At 37.3% G+C, this 24,547-nt stretch overlaps 17 non-coding genes across 17 annotated transcripts; 16 read left to right on the top strand and 1 right to left on the bottom strand.

Annotated features, from left to right (window-relative positions):
• Positions 1-3,051: 3,051 nt before the first annotated feature.
• Trnat-agu lies at positions 3,052-3,124 on the bottom strand. Its single transcript has one exon. It is a non-coding gene; the product is annotated as a tRNA-Thr (tRNA).
• A 2,529-nt stretch (positions 3,125-5,653) lies between these two features.
• On the top strand, positions 5,654-5,726 carry Trnat-agu. Its single transcript has one exon. It is a non-coding gene; the product is annotated as a tRNA-Thr (tRNA).
• Positions 5,727-7,325: 1,599 nt separating this feature from the next.
• Trnat-agu lies at positions 7,326-7,398 on the top strand. The gene has a single exon. It is a non-coding gene; the product is annotated as a tRNA-Thr (tRNA).
• A 390-nt stretch (positions 7,399-7,788) lies between these two features.
• On the top strand, positions 7,789-7,861 carry Trnat-agu. The gene has a single exon. It is a non-coding gene; the product is annotated as a tRNA-Thr (tRNA).
• Positions 7,862-8,272: 411 nt separating this feature from the next.
• On the top strand, positions 8,273-8,345 carry Trnat-agu. Its single transcript has one exon. It is a non-coding gene; the product is annotated as a tRNA-Thr (tRNA).
• Positions 8,346-8,986: 641 nt separating this feature from the next.
• Positions 8,987-9,059, top strand: Trnat-agu. The gene has a single exon. It is a non-coding gene; the product is annotated as a tRNA-Thr (tRNA).
• Positions 9,060-9,700: 641 nt separating this feature from the next.
• Positions 9,701-9,773, top strand: Trnat-agu. Its single transcript has one exon. It is a non-coding gene; the product is annotated as a tRNA-Thr (tRNA).
• Positions 9,774-10,174: 401 nt separating this feature from the next.
• Trnat-agu lies at positions 10,175-10,247 on the top strand. The gene has a single exon. It is a non-coding gene; the product is annotated as a tRNA-Thr (tRNA).
• A 1,115-nt stretch (positions 10,248-11,362) lies between these two features.
• Trnat-agu lies at positions 11,363-11,435 on the top strand. Its single transcript has one exon. It is a non-coding gene; the product is annotated as a tRNA-Thr (tRNA).
• Positions 11,436-12,330: 895 nt separating this feature from the next.
• Positions 12,331-12,403, top strand: Trnat-agu. The gene has a single exon. It is a non-coding gene; the product is annotated as a tRNA-Thr (tRNA).
• A 1,846-nt stretch (positions 12,404-14,249) lies between these two features.
• On the top strand, positions 14,250-14,322 carry Trnat-agu. The gene has a single exon. It is a non-coding gene; the product is annotated as a tRNA-Thr (tRNA).
• A 1,115-nt stretch (positions 14,323-15,437) lies between these two features.
• On the top strand, positions 15,438-15,510 carry Trnat-agu. Its single transcript has one exon. It is a non-coding gene; the product is annotated as a tRNA-Thr (tRNA).
• Positions 15,511-17,353: 1,843 nt separating this feature from the next.
• Positions 17,354-17,426, top strand: Trnat-agu. Its single transcript has one exon. It is a non-coding gene; the product is annotated as a tRNA-Thr (tRNA).
• A 2,851-nt stretch (positions 17,427-20,277) lies between these two features.
• Positions 20,278-20,350, top strand: Trnat-agu. Its single transcript has one exon. It is a non-coding gene; the product is annotated as a tRNA-Thr (tRNA).
• A 401-nt stretch (positions 20,351-20,751) lies between these two features.
• On the top strand, positions 20,752-20,824 carry Trnat-agu. Its single transcript has one exon. It is a non-coding gene; the product is annotated as a tRNA-Thr (tRNA).
• Positions 20,825-21,235: 411 nt separating this feature from the next.
• Trnat-agu lies at positions 21,236-21,308 on the top strand. Its single transcript has one exon. It is a non-coding gene; the product is annotated as a tRNA-Thr (tRNA).
• Positions 21,309-22,193: 885 nt separating this feature from the next.
• Trnat-agu lies at positions 22,194-22,266 on the top strand. Its single transcript has one exon. It is a non-coding gene; the product is annotated as a tRNA-Thr (tRNA).
• Positions 22,267-24,547: the final 2,281 nt, after the last annotated feature.

Here is a 24,547-nt window from a genome sequence, read left to right as displayed (position 1 = left end):
AGATGTGCTCTCAATGAACAGCATAATCATGTGTGAGTTCTCAATAGAACAAACAGTGGTACTCGTGTCGTGTCGTGGTACGCGCATAAAATATGTATACATACATATATTTATATATAAATATATATTTATATTTTGTTTTAATCAAACGATCGTGACTTTCACCACTCGTTAGATGCGAGTGTGGCGTGTGTGAGGCCTGAGTGACGTGAACGATAATTTGTCCCAAGCAAATGCGTTTACCCGACTTACAACGACATAAAATTTCTTCACAATTCCTGCTATAAAGGCAGTATAGTGTTTCTATTTCAGACAGAGGCTATATAGTAAGAGGATTAATTCGGACTGCTTTAGCCGGCTGAAAACAAAGTCAAGCTTACAGGTATCATGTGAATTGCCTATCTGATAGAAACACTATTTACGACTGCAAACTTGAACAATAAGCCAAGCATTTAATGTTTTTCCATCATCGGGTAGTGTCATGTTTCTATACCAACACGTGGCTGCAAAGAAGCAAGTCTGGCCCCACAATTACTGTAAAACGTTTCATAATTTAAAAAAAAATGGTCATTGACTTCATTCTGAGCAGCCGTTGGATAGAAACATCACTTACAACTACTCGTCAAATCTCCTTTTTTTTTAATGTCCAGGAAATAGCTTAGCCTTTTGCCATCATTACAATTTTCGTCTCTCTCATTTTCTTTTGCAAAGAAGAAATTCTCAAAATTCAAGCTTTGTTCTTTGTCTCGCAAGACGTCTACATAGAAAGACAATAATTACCGGTTCGGGTCGAGGTTCAAGTCTCGTGACGACGTTGAGAACACGTGCTCGTTGCAGCAGCAGTGTACACCCATATCTAAACGAGGTCCATTTTTCCGGACCGCTTAACTTCGTTATTCTGTTGACTTCTCTCGAGGCTTCGTGATTCATTCTTGTCAATTAATTGGCGTGTTCTGGGCCCATAACCTGTTAAAATAAATAAGATATAATGCACTGAGTGTATATTGTCGATGACACAAGGGGTACACAAAGCAACGTTTGAGACACACATACGAAACACAGAGCACATACAGCGTTACCACACTCCACGAGATCACGGACAAGAAGAAGGAATAAGGAAGCCCCCCCTTTTCTAAGATGACTCCCACCCACGTTGCCAGACTTCAAGAAAAGCCTGGCGTCGTCACTTGCTCAAAGGAGGGGAAGGGGGTAAAGCGGGTTTGCCAAATGGACAGCCGTTTCTAATAGATTATGATGACATTTCTTACAGGTCCCAACTTGACTCGAACTCGTGATCTCCTGCTTACTAGGCAGGCGCTTTGCCATCTAAGCCATAGGACCAAAAAACGGCTTCATAGGACAACAATCTCAAAAGTGGTCATGACGTCACAACAGCAGTTTTACAATTGATTACTTTCATTTTAAAGTTCCCAGCTGTTCCACAGCACAAAGAACAATTTACAAAAATATCAAAGAGATTTTCAACGATACTACGAGTCCTGGTATCTTACTAGGAAGAGCAGATCCATGCTGCACAATTAGTTATTATGATTTGGTGTTTAAATTTCAGCATGGAAAATACCTTTGGAATTGTGCCCGAGTAGGCAGTCAAAATTAGACTACCAAGAATATGATCATTATAACAAGATTCCTTCGGTAATGTCCTTCGGGAATGTTTTTAAACGTTAAAGAGACAGAAAATCAAGGTTAAATAGTAGATAAATACATACTATTATGTTTTGAAAATTTTGTTTCCCTTTATTCTCTTAAATTAATTGATTCTTATTAACTAATTGACTAATAATCTATCAATATTATCATAATATTCGTAATATTCGAAGTCGCACCAATCATAATATAATGAGTGGTGCGACTTAGGTGTGGCGGAGGCTTCGCCCCGCCACCCCACGTCGCACTTCATGTTTAGATTAAGTTAAAGTAACACATATTACTATAGTAACAATACAATTATATCATGCAGTCACATGTTGCATTACATGAGTCTTGGCTAATAGATAGCGAACTACCATCACACCAATTTTTTCCCTTCTATTAATGTAACAATGATGGTCTAATGGTCATCAGCCCAGGCTGCCATTCGCATGGTTCGGGGTTCGAATCTCGATCAAGTCGGAAAAGAAAACTAAGTCTGTAATTTTTGAAAAATTCCTCTTAATAAGCTTTCGGAGGTAAATGGAAGTGGAAGATCGGTGGTAACTCTTCACGACCGCAGGAAGATCTTGATGACCGAGGAGAGGACAGAGGAAGAAGGGAGAGATGACCCAGAGCTTCAAAATGAATATAATCTAACATTTTTAAAATGTTCCTCAACTTCTTGGTTGATGACTAACTGTTAAAAAAGGAGGCATAGAAATTTTACTGACAACCAAATTTATTAAAATCAAGATAAAAAATAGTAAACAAAAAGAGGTAATAATAAAACAAAAAGGGTTAAAAAAATAAAAGTGGGAAAATACAAAGTAAAAAGAAGAATAAAGACGAAATCGAAATCGAACATAAAAACAAAATCAAATAATTAATACTCTCCACTCCCATAGCAGAAAACTTGTCTTGCTAGGGAAGATCAAAACTTTTTTTTTCTTTTTGTTTACACTGCTGAGCATGCACTGACAGTTGGAAGGTTACGCAAAAAGAGCGAATTCACTGCCTAGGATTCAGCAACCAGCTAGGTAACAAGTACGCAAATTAAATTTCTAAAACAGTAATGAAAACAAATGAATCTCCGTTAGGACATGTATCAAATTTTGACAGAATTATGTACAAAATTTGGTGACGATTGGTCATTCAGGGAAGAAACGTATAAAGGATAACTAAATGGACATTAAACCCTCTGAATTTCACTACTAGCTACTACTACCCTACCCCCTATACCCCACACCCTATATTGTTAAGGACCTTCGTATATAAATATACCTCAGGGACTAGCAATTTAACGGTATTCTGCGCTAAAATAGATCTTATTTTAACGATTCTATCAGTTCTTTTTCTGAATTCTAAGAGACACGGGATGATTATGATGACATTTCTTACAGGTCCCAACGAGACTCGAACTCGTGATCTCCTGCTTACTAGGCAGGCGCTTTGCCATCTAAGCCATAGGACCACAAAACGGCTTCATAGGACAACAATTTAAAAAGTGGTCATGACGTCACAAAAGCAGTTTTACAATTGATTACTTCTATTTTAAAGTTCCCAACTGTTCCAAACAATTTACAAAAAAATCAACGAGATTTTCAACGATACTACGAGTCCTGGTCTCTTACTAGGAAGAGCAGATCCATGCTGCACAATTAGTTATTATGATTTGGTGTTTAAATTTCAGCATGGAAAATACCTTTGGAATTGTGCCCTAGTAGGCAGTCAAAATTAGACTACCAAGAAAATAATCATTATAACTAGCAATTTAACGGTATTCTGCGCTATAATAGAACTTATTTTAACGATTCTATCAGTTCTTTTTCTGATTTCTAAGAGACACGGGATGATTATGATGATATTTCTTACAGGTCCCAACGAGACTCGAACTAGTGATCTCCTGCTTACTAGGCAGGCGCTTTGCCATCTAAGCCATAGGACCACAAAACGGCTTCATAGGACAACAATCTCAAAAGTGGTCATGACGTCACAACAGCAGTTTTACAATTGATTACCTTTATTTTAAAGTTCCCAACTGTTACACAGCACAAAGAACAATTTACAAAAATATCAACGAGATTTTCAACGATACTACGATTCCTGGTCTCTTACTAGGAAGAGCAGATCCATGCTGCACAATTACATGAAAAATCACTTACAACTACTCGTCAAATCTCCTTTTTTTTCTTTTCAATGTCCAGGAAATAGCTTAGTCTTTTGCCATCATTACAATTTTCGTCTCTCTCATTTTCTTTTGCAAAGAAGAAATTCTCAAAATTCAAGCTTTGTTCTTTGTCTCGCAAGACGTCTACATAGAAAGACAATAATTACCGGTTCGGGTCGAGGTTCAAGTCTCGTGACGACGTTGAGAACACGTGCTCGTTGCAGCAGCAGTGTACACCCATATCTAAACGAGGTCCATTTTTCCGGACCGCTTAACTTCGTTATTCTGTTGACTTCTCTCGAGGCTTCGTGATTCATTCTTGTCAATTAATTGGCGTGTTCTGGGCCCATAACCTATTAGAATTAATAAGATATTATGCACTGAGTGTATATTGTCGATGACGCAAGGGGTACACAAAGCAACATTTGAGACACACATACGAAACACAGAGCACATACAGCGTTACCACACTCCACGAGATCACGGACAAGAAGAAGGAAAAAGGAAGCCCCCCCTTTTCTAAGATGACTCCCACCCACGTTGCCAGACTTAAAGAAAAGCCTGGCGTCGTCACTTGCTCAAAGGAGGGGAAGGGGGTAAAGCGGGTTTGCCAAATGGACAGCCGTTTCTAATATTGTTGTCCATGCTAAAATTTAAACACCAAATCATAATAACTAATTGTGCAGCATGGATCTGCTCTTCCTAGTAAGAGACCAGGACTCGTAGTATCGTTGAAAATCTCGTTGATTTTTTTGTAAATTGTTTGGAACAGTTGGGAACTTTAAAATAGAAGTAATCAATTGTAAAACTGCTTTTGTGACGTCATGACCACTTTTTAAATTGTTGTCCTATGAAGCCGTTTTGTGGTCCTTTGGCTTAGATGGCAAAGCGCCTGCCTAGTAAGCAGGAGATCACGAGTTCGAGTCTCGTTGGGACCTGTAAGAAATGTCATCATAATCATCCCGTGTCTCTTAGAATTCAGAAAAAGAACTGATAGAATCGTTAAAATAAGATCTATTTTAGCGCAGAATACCGTTAAATTGCTAGTTATAATGATTATTTTCTTGGTAGTCTAATTTTGACTGCCTACTCGGGCACAATTCCAAAGGTATTTTCCATGCTGAAATTTAAACACCAAATCATAATAACTAATTGTGCAGCATGGATCTGCTCTTCCTAGTAAGATACCAGGACTCGTAGTATCGTTGAAAATCTCGTTGATATTTTTGTAAATTGTTCTTTGTGCTGTGGAACAGCTGGGAACTTTAAAATAGAAGTAATCAATTGTAAAACTGCTTTTGTGACGTCATGACCACTTTTTAAATTGTTGTCCTATGAAGCCGTTTTGTGGTCCTTTGGCTTAGATGGCAAAGCGCCTGCCTAGTAAGCAGGAGATCACGAGTTCGAGTCTCGTTGGGACCTGTAAGAAATCTCATCATAATCATCCCGTGTCTCTTAGAATTCAGAAAAAGAACTGATAGAATCGTTAAAATAAGATCTATTTTAGCGCAGAATACCGTTAAATTGCTAGTTATAATGATTATTTTCTTGGTAGTCTAATTTTGACTGCCTACTCGGGCACAATTCCAAAGGTATTTTCCATGCTGAAATTTAAACACCAAATCATAATAACTAATTGTGCAGCATGGATCTGCTCTTCCTAGTAAGATACCAGGACTCGTAGTATCGTTGAAAATCTCGTTGATATTTTTGTAAATTGTTCTTTGTGCTGTGGAACAGCTGGGAACTTTAAAATGAAAGTAATCAATTGTAAAACTGCTGTTGTGACGTCATGACCACTTTTGAGATTGTTGTCCTATGAAGCCGTTTTTTGGTCCTATGGCTTAGATGGCAAAGCGCCTGCCTAGTAAGCAGGAGATCACGAGTTCGAGTCTCGTTGGGACCTGTAAGAAATGTTATCATAATCATCCCGTGTCTCTTAGAATTCAGAAAAAGAACTGATAGAATCGTTAAAATAAGATCTATTTTAGCGCAGAATACCGTTAAATTGCTAGTTATAATGATTATTTTCTTGGTAGTCTAATTTTGACTGCCTAATCGGGCACAATTCCAAAGGTATTTTCCATGCTGAAATTTAAACATCAAATCATAATAACTAATTGCGCAGCATGGATCTGCTCTTCCTAGTAAGAGACCAGGACTCGTAGTATCGTTGAAAATCTCGTTGATTTGTTTGTTAATTGTTCTTTGTGCTGTAGAACAGTTGGGAACTTTAAAATAGAAGTAATCAATTGTAAAACTGCTGTTGTGACGTCATGACCACTTTTAAAATTGTTGTCCGATGAAGCCATTTTGTGGTCCTATGGCTTAGATGGCAAAGCGCCTGCCTAGTAAGCAGGAGATCACGAGTTTGAGTCTCGTTGGGACCTGTAAGAAATGTCATCATAATCATCCCGTGTCTCTTAGAATTCAGAAAAAGAACTGATAGAATCGTTAAAATAAGATCTATTTTAGCGCAGAATACCGTTAAATTGCTAGTTATAATGATTATTTTCTTGGTAGTCTAATTTTGACTGCCTACTCGGGCACAATTCCAAAGGTATTTTCCATGCTGAAATTTAAACACAAAATCATAATAACTAATTGTGCAGCATGGATCTGCTCTTCCTAGTAAGAGACCAGGAATCGAAGTATCGTTGAAAATCTCGTTGATTTTTTTGTAAATTGTTTGGAACAGTTGGGAACTTTAAAATAGAAGTAATCAATTGTAAAACTGCTTTTGTGACGTCATGACCACTTTTAAAATTGTTGTCCGATGAATTGTTGTCCATGCTAATATTTAAACACCAAATCATAATAACTAATTGTGCAGCATGGATCTGTCTTCCTAGTAAGAGACCAGGACTCGTAGTATCGTTGAAAATCTCGTTGATTTTTTTGTAAATTGTTCTTTGTGCTGTGGAACAGTTGAGAACTTTAAAATAGAAGTAATCAATTGTAAAACTGCTGTTGTGACGTCATGACCATTTTTGAAATTGTTGTCCTATGAAGCCGTTTTGTGGTCCTATGGCTTAGATGGCAAAGAGCCTGCCTAGGTAGCAGGAGATCACGAGTTCGAGTCTCGTTGGGACCTGTAAGAAATGTCATCATAATCATCCCGTGTCTCTTAGAAATCAGAAAAAGAACTGATATAATCGTTACAATAAGTTCTATTATAGCGCAGAATACCGTTAAATTGCTAGTTATAATGATTATTTTCTTGGTATTCTAATTTTGACTGCCTACTAGGGCACAATTCCATAGGTATTTTCCATGCTAAAATTTAAACACCAAATCATAATAACTAATTGTGCAGCATGGATCTGCTCTTCCTAGTAAGAGACCAGGACTCGTAGTATCGTTGAAAATCTCGTTGATATTTTTGTAAATTGTTCTTTGTGCTGTGGAACAGTTGGGAACTTTAAAATAAAGGTAATCAATTGTAAAACTGCTGTTGTGGTTTCATGACCACTTTTGAAAATGTTGTCCTATGAAGCCGTTTTGTGGTCCTATGGCTTAGATGGCAAAGCGCCTGCCTAGTAAGCAGGAGATCACGAGTTCGAGTCTCGTTGGGACCTGTAAGAAATGTCATCATAATCATCCCGTGTCTCTTAGAATTCAGAAAAAGAACTGATAGAATCGTTAAAATAAGATCTATTTTAGCGCAGAATACCGTTAAATTGCTAGTTATAATGATTATTTTCTTGGTAGTCTAATTTTGACTGCCTACTCGGGCACAATTCCATAGGTATTTTCCATGCTGAAATTTAAACACCAAATCATAATAACTAATTGTGCAGCATGGATCTGCTCTTCCTAGTAAGAGACCAGGACTCGTTGATATTTTTGTAAATTGTTCTTTGTGCTGTGGAACAGTTGGGAACTTTAAAATAGAAGTAATCAATTGTAAAACTGCTGTTGTGACGTCATGACCACTTTTTAAATGTTGTCCTATGAAGCCGTTTTGTGGTCCTATGGCTTAGATGGCAAAGCGCCTGCCTAGTAAGCAGGAGATCACGAGTTCGAGTCTCGTTAGGACCTGTAAGAAATGTCATCATAATCATCCCGTGTCTCTTAGAATTCAGAAAAAGAACTGATAGAATCGTTAAAATAAGATCTATTTTAGCGCAGAATACCGTTAAATTGCTAGTTATTATGATTATTTTCTTGGTAGTCTAATTTTGACTGCCTACTCGGGCACAATTCCATAGGTATTTTCCATGCTAAAATTTAAACACCAAATCATAATAACTAATTGTGCAGCATGGATCTGCTCTTCCTAGTAAGAGACCAGGACTCGTAGTATCGTTGAAAATCTCGTTGATATTTTTGTAAATTGTTCTTTGTGCTGTGGAACAGTTGGGAACTTTAAAATAAAGGTAATCAATTGTAAAACTGCTGTTGTGGTTTCATGACCACTTTTGAAAATGTTGTCCTATGAAGCCGTTTTGTGGTCCTATGGCTTAGATGGCAAAGCGCCTGCCTAGTAAGCAGGAGAACACGAGTTCGAGTCTCGTTGGGACCTGTAAGAAATGTCAACATAATCATCCCGTGTCTCTTAGAATTCAGAAAACGAACTGATAGAATCGTTAAAATAAGATCTATTTTAGCGCAGAATATCGTTAAATTGCTAGTTATAATGATTATTTTCTTGGTAGTCTAATTTTGACTGCCTACTCGGGCACAATTCCAAAGGTATTTTCCATGCTGAAATTTAAACACCAAATCATAATAACTAATTGTGCAGCATGGATCTGCTCTTCCTAGTAAGAGACCAGGACTCGTAGTATCGTTGAAAATCTCGTTGATTTTTTTGTTAATTGTTCTTTGTGCTGTGGAACAGTTGGGAACTTTAAAATAGAAGTAATCAATTGTAAAACTGCTGTTGTGACGTCATGACCACTTTTAAAATTGTTGTCCGATGAATTGTTGTCCATGCTAATATTTTAACACCAAATCATAATAACTAATTGTGCAGCATGGATCTGTCTTCCTAGTAAGAGACCAGGACTCGTAGTATCGTTGAAAATCTCGTTGATTTTTTTGTAAATTGTTCTTTGTGCTGTGGAACAGTTGGGAACTTTAAAATAGAAGTAATCAATTGTAAAACTGCTGTTGTGACGTCATGACCATTTTTGAAATTGTTGTCCTATGAAGCCGTTTTGTGGTCCTATGGCTTAGATGGCAAAGCGCCTGCCTAGTAAGCAGGAGATCACGAGTTCGAGTCTCGTTGGGACCTGTAAGAAATGTCATCATAATCATCCCGTGTATCTTAGAATTCAGAAAAAGAACTGATAGAATCGTTAAAATAAGATCTATTTTAGCGCAGAATACCGTTAAATTGCTAGTTATAATGATTATTTTCTTGGTAGTCTAATTTTGACTGCCTACTCGGGCACAATTCCAAAGGTATTTTCCATGCTGAAATTTAAACACCAAATCATAATAACTAATTGTGCAGCATGGATCTGCTCTTCCTAGTAAGAGACCAGGACTCGTAGTATCGTTGAAAATCTCGTTGATTTTTTTGTTAATTGTTCTTTGTGCTGTGGAACAGTTGGGAACTTTAAAATAGAAGTAATCAATTGTAAAACTGCTGTTGTGACGTCATGACCACTTTTAAAATTGTTGTCCGATGAATTGTTGTCCATGCTAATATTTAAACACCAAATCATAATAACTAATTGTGCAGCATGGATCTGTCTTCCTAGTAAGAGACCAGGACTCGTAGTATCGTTGAAAATCTCGTTGATTTTTTTGTAAATTGTTCTTTGTGCTGTGGAACAGTTGGGAACTTTAAAATAGAAGTAATCAATTGTAAAACTGCTGTTGTGACGTCATGACCATTTTTGAAATTGTTGTCCTATGAAGCCGTTTTGTGGTCCTATGGCTTAGATGGCAAAGCGCCTGCCTAGTAAGCAGGAGATCACGAGTTCGAGTCTCGTTGGGACCTGTAAGAAATGTCATCATAATCATCACGTGTCTCTTAGAAATCAGAAAAAGAACTGATATAATCGTTACAATAAGTTCTATTATAGCGCAGAATACCGTTAAATTGCTAGTTATAATGATTATTTTCTTGGTAGTCTAATTTTGACTGCCTACTAGGGCACAATTCCATAGGTATTTTCCATGCTAAAATTTAAACACCAAATCATAATAACTAATTGTGCAGCATGGATCTGCTCTTCCTAGTAAGAGACCAGGACTCGTAGTATCGTTGAAAATCTCGTTGATTTTTTTGTAAATTGTTTGGAACAGTTGGGAACTTTAAAATAGAAGTAATCAATTGTAAAACTGCTTTTGTGACGTCATGACCACTTTTTAAATTGTTGTCCGATGAAGCCATTTTGTGGTCCTATGGCTTAGATGGCAAAGCGCCTGCCTAGTAAGCAGGAGATCACGAGTTCGAGTCTCGTTGGGACCTGTAAGAAATGTCATCATAATCATCCCGTGTCTCTTAGAATTCAGAAAAAGAACTGATAGAATCGTTAAAATAAGATATATTTTAGCGCAGAATATCGTTAAATTGCTAGTTATAATGATTATTTTCTTGGTAGTCTAATTTTGACTGCCTACTAGGGCACAATTCCATAGGTATGTTCCATGCTAAAATTTAAACACCAAATCATAATAACTAATTGCGCAGCATGGATCTGCTCTTCCTAGTAAGAGACCAGGAATCGTAGTATCGTTGAAAATCTCGTTGATATTTTTGTAAATTGTTCTTTGTGCTGTGTTACAGTTGGGAACTTTAAAATAAAGGTAATCAATTGTAAAACTGCTGTTGTGACGTCATGACCACTTTTAAAATTGTTGTCCGATGAATTGTTGTCCATGCTAATATTTTAACACCAAATCATAATAACTAATTGTGCAGCATGGATCTGTCTTCCTAGTAAGAGACCAGGACTCGTAGTATCGTTGAAAATCTCGTTGATTTTTTTGTAAATTGTTCTTTGTGCTGTGGAACAGTTGGGAACTTTAAAATAGAAGTAATCAATTGTAAAACTGCTGTTGTGACGTCATGACCATTTTTGAAATTGTTGTCCTATGAAGCCGTTTTGTGGTCCTATGGCTTAGATGGCAAAGCGCCTACCTAGTAAGCAGGAGATCACGAGTTCGAGTCTCGTTGGGACCTGTAAGAAATGTTATCATAATCATCCCGTGTCTCTTAGAAATCAGAAAAAGAACTGATATAATCGTTACAATAAGTTCTATTATAGCGCAGAATACCGTTAAATTGCTAGTTATAATGATTATTTTCTTGGTAGTCTAATTTTGACTGCCTACTAGGGCACAATTCCATAGGTATTTTCCATGCTAAAATTTAAACACCAAATCATAATAACTAATTGTGCAGCATGGATCTGCTCTTCCTAGTAAGAGACCAGGACTCGTAGTATCGTTGAAAATCTCGTTGATTTTTTTGTAAATTGTTTGGAACAGTTGGGAACTTTAAAATAGAAGTAATCAATTGTAAAACTGCTTTTGTGACGTCATGACCACTTTTTAAATTGTTGTCCGATGAAGCCATTTTGTGGTCCTATGGCTTAGATGGCAAAGCGCCTGCCTAGTAAGCAGGAGATCACGAGTTCGAGTCTCGTTGGGACCTGTAAGAAATGTCATCATAATCATCCCGTGTCTCTTAGAATTCAGAAAAAGAACTGATAGAATCGTTAAAATAAGATATATTTTAGCGCAGAATACCGTTAAATTGCTAGTTATAATGATTATTTTCTTGGTAGTCTAATTTTGAATGCCTACTAGGGCACAATTCCATAGGTATGTTCCATGCTAAAATTTAAACACCAAATCATAATAACTAATTGCGCAGCATGGATCTGCTCTTCCTAGTAAGAGACCAGGAATCGTAGTATCGTTGAAAATCTCGTTGATATTTTTGTAAATTGTTCTTTGTGCTGTGTAACAGTTGGGAACTTTAAAATAAAGGTAATCAATTGTAAAACTGCTTTTGTGACGTCATGACCACTTTTAAAATTGTTGTCCTATGAAGCCGTTTTGTGGTCCTATGGCTTAGATGGCAAAGCGCCTGCCTAGTAAACAGGAGATCACGAGTTCGAGTCTCGTTGGAACCTGTAAGAAATGTCATCATAATCATCCCGTGTCTCTTAGAATTCAGAAAAAGAACTGATAGAATCGTTAAAATAAGATCTATTTTAGCGCAGAATACCGTTAAATTGCTAGTTATAATGATCATATTCTTGGTAGTCTAATTTTGACTGCCTACTCGGGCACAATTCCAAAGGTATTTTCCATGCTGAAATTTAAACACCAAATCATAATAACTAATTGTGCAGCATGGATCTGCTCTTCCTAGTAAGAGACCAGGACTCGTAGTATCGTTGAAAATCTCGTTGATATTTTTGTAAATTGTTCTTTGTGCTGTGGAACAGCTGGGAACTTTAAAATGAAAGTAATCAATTGTAAAACTGCTGTTGTGACGTCATGACCACTTTTGAGATTGTTGTCCTATGAAGCCGTTTTGTGGTCCTATGGCTTAGATGGCAAAGCGCCTGCCTAGTAAGCAGGAGATCACGAGTTCGAGTCTCGTTGGGACCTGTAAGAAATGTCATCATAATCATCCCGTGTTTCTTAGAATTCAGAAAAAGAACTGATAGAATCGTTAAAATAAGTTCTATTATAGCGCAGAATACCGTTAAATTGCTAGTTATAATGATTATTTTCTTGGTAGTCTAATTTTGACTGCCTACTAGGGCACAATTCCATAGGTATTTTCCATGCTAAAATTTAAACACCAAATCATAATAACTAATTGTGCAGCATGGATCTGCTCTTCCTAGTAAGAGACCAGGACTCGTAGTATCGTTGAAAATCTCGTTGATATTTTTGTAAATTGTTCTTTGTGCTGTGGAACAGTTGGGAACTTTAAAATAAAGGTAATCAATTGTAAAACTGCTGTTGTGACGTCATGACCACTTTTGAAAAAGTTGTCCTATGAAGCCGTTTTGTGGTCCTAGATGGCAAAGCGCCTGCCTAGTAAGCAGGAGATCACGAGTTCGAGTCTCGTTGGGACCTGTAAGAAATGTCATCATAATCATCCCGTGTATCTTAGAATTCAGAAAAAGAACTGATAGAATCGTTAAAATAAGATCTATTTTAGCGCAGAATACCGTTAAATTGCTAGTTATAATGATTATTTTCTTGGTAGTCTAATTTTGACTGCCTACTAGGGCACAATTCCATAGGTATTTTCCATGCTAAAATTTAAACACCAAATCATAATAACTAATTGTGCAGCATGGATCTGCTCTTCCTAGTAAGAGACCAGGAATCGTAGTATCGTTGAAAATCTCGTTGATATTTTTGTAAATTGTTCTTTGTGCTGTGTAACAGTTGGGAACTTTAAAATAAAGGTAATCAATTGTAAAACTGCTGTTGTGACGTCATGACCACTTTTGAGATTGTTGTCCTATGAAGCCGTTTTGTGGTCCTATGGCTTAGATGGCAAAGCGCCTTCCTAGTAAGCAGGAGATCACTAGTTCGAGTCTCGTTGGGACCTGTAAGAAATATCATCATAATCATCCCGTGTCTCTTAGAAATCAGAAAAAGAACTGATAGAATCGTTAAAATAAGTTCTATTATAGCGCAGAATACCGTTAAATTGCTAGTTATAATGATTATTTTCTTGGTAGTCTAATTTTGACTGCCTACTAGGGCACAATTCCAAAGGTATTTTCCATGCTGAAATATAAACACCAAATCATAATAACTAATTTTGCAGCATGGATCTGCTCTTCCTAGTAAGAGACCAGGACTCGTAGTATCGTTGAAAATCTCGTTGATTTTTTTGTAAATTGTTTGGAACAGTTGGGAACTTTAAAATAGAAGTAATCAATTGTAAAACTGCTTTTGTGACGTCATGACCACTTTTAAAATTGTTGTCCTATGAAGCCGTTTTGTGGTCCTATGGCTTAGATGGCAAAGCGCCTGCCTAGTAAGCAGGAGATCACGAGTTCGAGTCTCGTTGGAACCTGTAAGAAATGTCATCATAATCATCCCGTGTCTCTTAGAATTCAGAAAAAGAACTGATAGAATCGTTAAAATAAGATCTATTTTAGCGCAGAATACCGTTAAATTACTAGTTATAATGATCATATTCTTGGTAGTCTAATTTTGACTGCCTACTCGGGCACAATTCCAAAGGTATTTTCCATGCTGAAATTTAAACACCAAATCATAATAACTAATTGTGCAGCATGGATCTGCTCTTCCTAGTAAGAGACCAGGACTCGTAGTATCGTTGAAAATCTCGTTGATATTTTTGTAAATTGTTCTTTGTGTTGTGGAACAGCTGGGAACTTTAAAATGAAAGTAATCAATTGTAAAACTGCTGTTGTGACGTCATGACCACTTTTGAGATTGTTGTCCTATGAAGCCGTTTTTTGGTCCTATGGCTTAGATGGCAAAGCGCCTGCCTAGTAAGCAGGAGATCACGAGTTCGAGTCTCGTTGGGACCTGTAAGAAATGTCATCATAATCATCCCGTGTATCTTAGAATTCAGAAAAAGAACTGATAGAATCGTTAAAATAAGATCTATTTTAGCGCAGAATACCGTTAAATTGCTAGTTATTATGATTATTTTCTTGGTAGTCTAATTTTGACTGCCTACTCGGGCACAATTCCAAAGGTATTTTCCATGCTGAAATTTAAACACCAAATCATAATAACTAATTGTGCAGCATGGATCTGCTCTTCCTAGTAAGAGACCAGGAATCGAAGTATCGTTGAAAATCTCGTTGATTTTTTTGTAAATTGTTTGGAACAGTTGGGAACTTTAAAATAGAAGTAATCAATTGTAAAACTGCTTTTGTGACGTCATGACCACTTTTTAAATTGTTGTCCTATGAAGCCGTTTTGTGGTCCTAAGGCTTAGATGGCAAAGCGCCTGCCTAGTAAGCAGAAGAACACGAGTTCGAGTCTCGTTGGGACCTGTAAGAAATGTCATCATAATCATCCCGTGTCTCTTAGAATTCAGAAAACGAACTGATAGAATCGTTAAAATAAGATCTATTTTAGCGCAGAATACCGTTAAATTGCTAGTTATAATGATTATTTTCTTGGTAGTCTAATTTTGACTGCCTACTCGGGCACAATTCCAAAGGTATTTTCCATGCTGAAATTTAAACACCAAATCATAATAACTAATTGTGCAGCATGGATCTGCTCTTCCTAGTAAGAGACCAGGACTCGTAGTATCGTTGAAAATCTCGTTGATTTTTTTGGTAATTGTTCTTTGTGCTGTGGAACAGTTGGGAACTTTAAAATAGAAGTAATCAATTGTAAAACTGCTGTTGTGACGTCATGACCACTTTTAAAATTGTTGTCCGATGAATTGTTGTCCATGCTAATATTTAAACACCAAATCATAATAACTAATTGTGCAGCATGGATCTGTCTTCCTAGTAAGAGACCAGGACTCGTAGTATCGTTGAAAATCTCGTTGATTTTTTTGTAAATTGTTCTTTGTGCTGTGGAACAGTTGGGAACTTTAAAATAGAAGTAATCAATTGTAAAACTGCTGTTGTGACGTCATGACCATTTTTGAAATTGTTGTCCTATGAAGCCGTTTTGTGGTCCTATGGCTTAGATGGCAAAGCGCCTGCCTAGTAAGCAGGAGATCACGAGTTCGAGTCTCGTTGGGACCTGTAAGAAATGTCATCATAATCATCCCGTGTCTCTTAGAAATCAGAAAAAGAACTGATATAATCGTTACAATAAGTTCTATTATAGCGCAGAATACCGTTAAATTGCTAGTTATAATGATTATTTTCTTGGTAGTCTAATTTTGACTGCCTACTAGGGCACAATTCCATAGGTATTTTCCATGCTAAAATTTAAACACCAAATCATAATAACTAATTGTGCAGCATGGATCTGCTCTTCCTAGTAAGAGACCAGGACTCGTAGTATCGTTGAAAATCTCGTTGATTTTTTTGTAAATTGTTTGGAACAGTTGGGAACTTTAAAATAGAAGTAATCAATTGTAAAACTGCTTTTGTGACGTCATGACCACTTTTAAAATTGTTGTCCTATGAAGCCGTTTTGTGGTCCTATGGCTTAGATGGCAAAGCGCCTGCCTAGTAAGCAGGAGATCACGAGTTCGAGTCTCGTTGGAACCTGTAAGAAATGTCATCATAATCATCCCGTGTCTCTTAGAATTCAGAAAAAGAACTGATAGAATCGTTAAAATAAGATCTATTTTAGCGCAGAATACCGTTAAATTACTAGTTATAATGATCATATTCTTGGTAGTCTAATTTTGACTGCCTACTCGGGCACAATTCCAAAGGTATTTTCCATGCTGAAATTTAAACACCAAATCATAATAACTAATTGTGCAGCATGGATCTGCTCTTCCTAGTAAGAGACCAGGACTCGTAGTATCGTTGAAAATCTCGTTGATATTTTTGTAAATTGTTCTTTGTGCTGTGGAACAGCTGGGAACTTTAAAATGAAAGTAATCAATTGTAAAACTGCTGTTGTGACGTCATGACCACTTTTGAGATTGTTGTCCTATGAAGCCGTTTTGTGGTCCTATGGCTTAGATGGCAAAGCGCCTGCCTAGTAAGCAGGAGATCACTAGTTCGAGTCTCGTTGGGACCTGTAAGAAATATCATCATAATCATCCCGTGTCTCTTAGAAATCAGAAAAAGAACTGATAGAATCGTTAAAATAAGTTCTATTATAGCGCAGAATACCGTTAAATTGCTAGTTATAATGATTATTTTCTTGGTAGTCTAATTTTGACTGCCTACTCGGGCACAATTCCAAAGGTATTTTCCATGCTGAAATTTAAACACCAAATCATAATAACTAATTGTGCAGCATGGATCTGCTCTTCCTAGTAAGAGACCAGGACTCGTAGTATCGTTGAAAATCTCGTTGATTTTTTTGTAAATTGTTTGGAACAGTTGGGAACTTTAAAATAGAAGTAATCAATTGTAAAACTGCTTTTGTGACGTCATGACCACTTTTAAAATTGTTGTCCTATGAAGCCGTTTTGTGGTCCTATGGCTTAGATGGCAAAGCGCCTGCCTAGTAAGCAGGAGATCACGAGTTCGAGTCTCGTTGGAACCTGTAAGAAATGTCATCATAATCATCCCGTGTCTCTTAGAATTCAGAAAAAGAACTGATAGAATCGTTAAAATAAGATCTATTTTAGCGCAGAATACCGTTAAATTGCTAGTTATAATGATCATATTCTTGGTAGTCTAATTTTGACTGCCTACTCGGGCACAATTCCAAAGGTATTTTCCATGCTGAAATTTAAACACCAAATCATAATAACTAATTGTGCAGCATGGATCTGCTCTTCCTAGTAAGAGACCAGGACTCGTAGTATCGTTGAAAATCTCGTTGATATTTTTGTAAATTGTTCTTTGTGCTGTGGAACAGCTGGGAACTTTAAAATGAAAGTAATCAATTGTAAAACTGCTGTTGTGACGTCATGACCACTTTTGAGATTGTTGTCCTATGAAGCCGTTTTTTGGTCCTATGGCTTAGATGGCAAAGCGCCTGCCTAGTAAGCAGGAGATCACGAGTTCGAGTCTCGTTGGGACCTGTAAGTAATGTCATCATAATCATCCCGTGTTTCTTAGAATTCAGAAAAAGAACTGATAGAATCGTTAAAATAAGTTCTATTATAGCGCAGAATACCGTTAAATTGCTAGTTATAATGATTATTTTCTTGGTAGTCTAATTTTGACTGCCTACTAGGGCACAATTCCATAGGTATTTTCCATGCTAAAATTTAAACACCAAATCATAATAACTAATTGTGCAGCATGGATCTGCTCTTCCTAGTAAGAGACCAGGACTCGTAGTATCGTTGAAAATCTCGTTGATATTTTTGTAAATTGTTCTTTGTGCTGTGGAACAGTTGGGAACTTTAAAATAAAGGTAATCAATTGTAAAACTGCTGTTGTGACGTCATGACCACTTTTGAGATTGTTGTCCTATGAAGCCGTTTTGTGGTCCTAGATGGCAAAGCGCCTGCCTAGTAAGCAGGAGATCACGAGTTCGAAAGCAGGAGATCACGAGTTCGAGTCTCGTTGGGACCTGTAAGAAATGTCATCATAATCATCCCGTGTCTCTTAGAATTCAGAAAAAGAACTGATAGAATCGTTAAAATAAGATCTATTTTAGCGCAGAATACCGTTAAATTGCTAGTTATAATGATTATTTTCTTGGTAGTCTAATTTTGACTGCCTACTAGGGCACAATTCCAAAGGTATTTTCCATGCTGAAATTTAAACACCAAATCATAATAACTAATTGTGCAGCATGGATCTGCTCTTCCTAGTAAGAGACCAGGACTCGTAGTATCGTTGAAAATCTCGTTGATTTTTTTGTTAATTGTTCTTTGTGCTGTGGAACAGTTGGGAACTTTAAAATAGAAGTAATCAATTGTAAAACTGCTGTTGTGACGTCATGACCACTTTTTAAATTGTTGTCCGATGAAGCCATTTTGTGGTCCTAGGGCTTAGATGGCAAAGCGCCTGCCTAGTAAGCAGGAGATCACGAGTTCGAGTCTCGTTGGGACCTGTAAGAAATGTCATCATAATCATCCCGTGTATCTTAGAATTCAGAAAAAGAACTGATAGAATCGTTAAAATAAGATCTATTTTAGCGCAGAATACCGTTAAATTGCTAGTTATAATGATTATTTTCTTGGTAGTCTAATTTTGACTGCCTACTAGGGCACAATTCCATAGGTATTTTCCATGCTAAAATTTAAACACCAAATCATAATAACTAATTGTGCAGCATGGATCTGCTCTTCCTAGTAAGAGACCAGGAATCGTAGTATCGTTGAAAATCTCGTTGATATTTTTGTAAATTGTTCTTTGTGCTGTGTAACAGTTGGGAACTTTAAAATAAAGGTAATCAATTGTAAAACTGCTGTTGTGACGTCATGACCACTTTTGAGATTGTTGTCCTATGAAGCCGTTTTGTGGTCCTATGGCTTAGATGGCAAAGCGCCTTCCTAGTAAGCAGGAGATCACTAGTTCGAGTCTCGTTGGGACCTGTAAGAAATATCATCATAATCATCCCGTGTCTCTTAGAAATCAGAAAAAGAACTGATAGAATCGTTAAAATAAGTTCTATTATAGCGCAGAATACCGTTAAATTGCTAGTTATAATGATTATTTTCTTGGTAGTCTAATTTTGACTGCCTACTAGGGCACAATTCCAAAGGTATTTTCCATGCTGAAATTTAAACACCAAATCATAATAACTAATTGTGCAGCATGGATCTGCTCTTCCTAGTAAGAGACCAGGACTCGTAGTATCGTTGAAAATCTCGTTGATTTTTTTGTAAATTGTTTGGAACAGTTGGGAACTTTAAAATAGAAGTAATCAATTGTAAAACTGCTTTTGTGACGTCATGACCACTTTTAAAATTGTTGTCCTATGAAGCCGTTTTGTGGTCCTATGGCTTAGATGGCAAAGCGCCTGCCTAGTAAGCAGGAGATCACGAGTTCGAGTCTCGTTGGAACCTGTAAGAAATGTCATCATAATCATCCCGTGTTTCTTAGAATTCAGAAAAAGAACTGATAGAATCGTTAAAATAAGTTCTATTATAGCGCAGAATACCGTTAAATTGCTAGTTATAATGATTATTTTCTTGGTAGTCTAATTTTGACTGCCTACTAGGGCACAATTCCATAGGTATTTTCCATGCTAAAATTTAAACACCAAATCATAATAACTAATTGTGCAGCATGGATCTACTCTTCCTAGTAAGAGACCAGGACTCGTAGTATCGTTGAAAATCTCGTTGATATTTTTGTAAATTGTTCTTTGTGCTGTGGAACAGTTGGGAACTTTAAAATAAAGGTAATCAATTGTAAAACTGCTGTTGTGACGTCATGACCACTTTTGAAAAAGTTGTCCTATGAAGCCGTTTTGTGGTCCTAGATGGCAAAGCGCCTGCCTAGTAAGCAATAGATCACGAGTTCGAAAGCAGGAGATCACGAGTTCGAGTCTCGTTGGGACCTGTAAGAAATGTCATCATAATCATCCCGTGTCTCTTAGAATTCAGAAAAAGAACTGATAGAATCGTTAAAATAAGATCTATTTTAGCGCAGAATACCGTTAAATTGCTAGTTATAATGATTATTTTCTTGGTAGTCTAATTTTGACTGCCTACTCGGGCACAATTCCAAAGGTATTTTCCATGCTGAAATTTAAACACCAAATCATAATAACTAATTGTGCAGCATGGATCTGCTCTTCCTAGTAAGAGACCAGGACTCGTAGTATCGTTGAAAATCTCGTTGATATTTTTGTAAATTGTTCTTTGTGCTGTGGAACAGTTGGGAACTTTAAAATAGAAGTAATCAATTGTAAAACTGCTTTTGTGACGTCATGACCACTTTTTAAATTGTTGTCCTATAAAGCCGTTTTGTGGTCCTATGGCTTAGATGGCAAAGCGCCTGCCTAGTAAGCAGGAGATCACGAGTTCGAGTCTCGTTGGGACCTGTATGAAATGTTATCATAATCATCCCGTGTCTCTTAGAATTCAGAAAAAGAACTGATAGAATCGTTAAAATAAGATCTATTTTAGCGCAGAATACCGTTAAATTGCTAGTTGTAATGATTATTTTCTTGGTAGTCTAATTTTGACTGCCTACTAGGGCACAATTCCATAGGTATTTTCCATGCTAAAATTTAAACACCAAATCATAATAACTAATTGTGCAGCATGGATCTGCTCTTCCTAGTAAGAGACCAGGACTCGTAGTATCGTTGAAAATCTCGTTGATTTTTTTGTAAATTGTTTGGAACAGTTGGGAACTTTAAAATAGAAGTAATCAATTGTAAAACTGCTGTTGTGACGTCATGACCACTTTTTAAATTGTTGTCCGATGAAGCCATTTTGTGGTCCTATGGCTTAGATGGCAAAGCGCCTGCCTAGTAAGCAGGAGATCACGAGTTCGAGTCTCGTTGGGACCTGTATGAAATGTAATCATAATCATCCCGTGTCTCTTAGAAATCAGAAAAAGAACTGATAGAATCGTTAAAATAAGATCTATTTTAGCGCAGAATACCGTTAAATTGCTAGTTATAATGATTATTTTCTTGGTAGTCTAATTTTGACTGCCTACTAGGGCACAATTCCATAGGTATTTTCCATGCTAAAATTTAAACACCAAATCATAATAACTAATTGTGCAGCATGGATCTGCTCTTCCTAGTAAGAGACCAGGACTCGTAGTATCGTTGAAAATCTCGTCGATTTTTTTGTAAATTGTTCTTTGTGCTGTGGAACAGTTGGGAACTTTAAAATAGAAGTAATCAATTGTAAAACTGCTGTTGTGACGTCATGACAATTTTTGAAATTGTTTTCCTATGAAGCCGTTTTGTGGTCCTATGGCTTAGATGGCAAAGCGCCTGCCTAGTAAGCAGGAGATCACGAGTTCGAGTCTCGTTGGGACCTGTAAGAAATGTCATCATAATCATCCCGTGTCTCTTAGAAATCAGAAAAAGAACTGATAGAATCGTTAAAATAAGTTCTATTATAGCGCAGAATACCGTTAAATTGCTAGTTATAATGATTATTTTCTTGGTAGGCTAATTTTGACTGCCTACTAGGGCACAATTCCATAGGTATTTTCCATGCTAAAATTTAAACACCAAATCATAATAAGTAATTGTGCAGCATGGATCTGCTCTTCCTAGTAAGAGACCAGGAATCGTAGTATCGTTGAAAATCTCGTTGATATTTTTGTAAATTGTTCTTTGTGCTGTGTAACAGTTGGGAACTTTAAAATAAAGGTAATCAATTGTAAAACTGCTGTTGTGACGTCATGACCACTTTTGAGATTGTTGTCCTATGAAGCCGTTTTGTGGTCCTATGGCTTAGATGGCAAAGCGCCTGCCTAGTAAGCAGGAGATCACTAGTTCGAGTCTCGTTGGGACCTGTAAGAAATATCATCATAATCATCCCGTGTCTCTTAGAAATCAGAAAAAGAACTGATAGAATCGTTAAAATAAGTTCTATTATAGCGCAGAATACCGTTAAATTGCTAGTTATAATGATTATTTTCTTGGTAGTCTAATTTTGACTGCCTACTAGGGCACAATTCCAAAGGTATTTTCCATGCTGAAATTTAAACACCAAATCATAATAACTAATTGTGCAGCATGGATCTGCTCTTCCTAGTAAGAGACCAGGACTCGTAGTATCGTTGAAAATCTCGTTGATTTTTTTGTAAATTGTTTGGAACAGTTGGGAACTTTAAAATAGAAGTAATCAATTGTAAAACTGCTTTTGTGACGTCATGACCACTTTTTAAATTGTTGTCCTATGAAGCCGTTTTGTGGTCCTATGGCTTAGATGGCAAAGCGCCTGCCTAGTAAGCAGGAGATCACGAGTTCGAGTCTCGTTGGGACCTGTAAGAAATGTCATCATAATCATCCCGTGTCTCTTAGAATTCAGAAAAAGAACTGATAGAATCGTTAAAATAAGATCTATTTTAGCGCAGAATACCGTTAAATTGCTAGTTATAATGATCATATTCTTGGTAGTCTAATTTTGACTGCCTACTCGGGCACAATTCCAAAGGTATTTTCCATGCTGAAATTTAAACACCAAATCATAATAACTAATTGTGCAGCATGGATCTGCTCTTCCTAGTAAGATACCAGGACTCGTAGTATCGTTGAAAATCTCTTTGATATTTTTGTAAATTGTTCTTTGTGCTGTGGAACAGCTGGGAACTTTAAAATGAAAGTAATCAATTGTAAAACTGCTGTTGTGACGTCATGACCACTTTTGAGATTGTTGTCCTATGAAGCCGTTTTTTGGTCCTATGGCTTAGATGGCAAAGCGCCTGCCTAGTAAGCAGGAGATCACGAGTTCGAGTCAAGTTGGGACCTGTAAGAAATGTCATCATAATCTATTAGAAACGGCTGTCCATTTGGCAAACCCGCTTTACCCCCTTCCCCTCCTTTGAGCAAGTGACGACGCCAGGCTTTTCTTGAAGTCTGGCAACGTGGGTGGGAGTCATCTTAGAAAAGGGGGGGCTTCCTTATTCCTTCTTCTTGTCCGTGATCTCGTGGAGTGTGGTAACGCTGTATGTGCTCTGTGTTTCGTATGTGTGTCTCAAACGTTGCTTTGTGTACCCCTTGTGTCATCGACAATATACACTCAGTGCATTATATCTTATTTATTTTAACAGGTTATGGGCCCAGAACACGCCAATTAATTGACAAGAATGAATCACGAAGCCTCGAGAGAAGTCAACAGAATAACGAAGTTAAGCGGTCCGGAAAAATGGACCTCGTTTAGATATGGGTGTACACTGCTGCTGCAACGAGCACGTGTTCTCAACGTCGTCACGAGACTTGAACCTCGACCCGAACCGGTAATTATTGTCTTTCTATGTAGACGTCTTGCGAGACAAAGAACAAAGCTTGAATTTTGAGAATTTCTTCTTTGCAAAAGAAAATGAGAGAGACGAAAATTGTAATGATGGCAAAAGGCTAAGCTATTTCCTGGACATTAAAAAAAAAAGGAGATTTGACGAGTAGTTGTAAGTGATGTTTCTATCCAACGGCTGCTCAGAATGAAGTCAATGACCATTTTTTTTTAAATTATGAAACGTTTTACAGTAATTGTGGGGCCAGACTTGCTTCTTTGCAGCCACGTGTTGGTATAGAAACATGACACTACCCGATGATGGAAAAACATTAAATGCTTGGCTTATTGTTCAAGTTTGCAGTCGTAAATAGTGTTTCTATCAGATAGGCAATTCACATGATACCTGTAAGCTTGACTTTGTTTTCAGCCGGCTAAAGCAGTCCGAATTAATCCTCTTACTATATAGCCTCTGTCTGAAATAGAAACACTATACTGCCTTTATAGCAGGAATTGTGAAGAAATTTTATGTCGTTGTAAGTCGGGTAAACGCATTTGCTTGGGACAAATTATCGTTCACGTCACTCAGGCCTCACACACGCCACACTCGCATCTAACGAGTGGTGAAAGTCACGATCGTTTGATTAAAACAAAATATAAATATATATTTATATATAAATATATGTATGTATACATATTTTATGCGCGTACCACGACACGACACGAGTACCACTGTTTGTTCTATTGAGAACTCACACATGATTATGCTGTTCATTGAGAGCACATCTACGCAGACGCGGCATATTTACGCACGCCAGTTAATTAACGTTATGTTCAATTATTGACAGAACCTCAATGAGAACCAGGAGGTCGCGAACCAAAATCTGATAGACGCTTGGGACATGAAGGATGCAGAGGCGAGAATTATAATATTCTGCAACGTTGAGGGGCCACAGCAAACTCTCATCGAAGGATGCGCGTCCTCCGCGGAAATGTGGGAGCGTCTGATACTGCAATACGCCAACGCTGCTCCTATCAACGACAATCTACTGCTAGAGAAATTTTTCAACTACAAATACAATCCTGGTATACTAACTCTACAGTTCATAAAACTAAAGAATCTTGTTAACTCACATATGATTACCGTTCACAGAGCACAGAGTGCTGGATCATGTGGCAGTTTACACAAACTTGGCAGAAGAGCTGAGAAACTTGGAATCACCTGTCACTGAACAACAACTCGTTGTGAAAATTATCCAAACACTGCCCCCCAGTTTTCGCTCATTCCGTTCGGCTTGGGACAATCTACCAAGGAA

This window comes from Daphnia pulicaria, chromosome 1 (assembly GCF_021234035.1).
Source record: "Daphnia pulicaria isolate SC F1-1A chromosome 1, SC_F0-13Bv2, whole genome shotgun sequence".
Lineage (NCBI taxonomy): Eukaryota > Metazoa > Arthropoda > Branchiopoda > Diplostraca > Daphniidae > Daphnia > Daphnia pulicaria.
The sequence above is the reverse complement of the archived record's forward strand: the minus strand, read 5'-3'. Positions and strand labels throughout refer to the sequence as shown.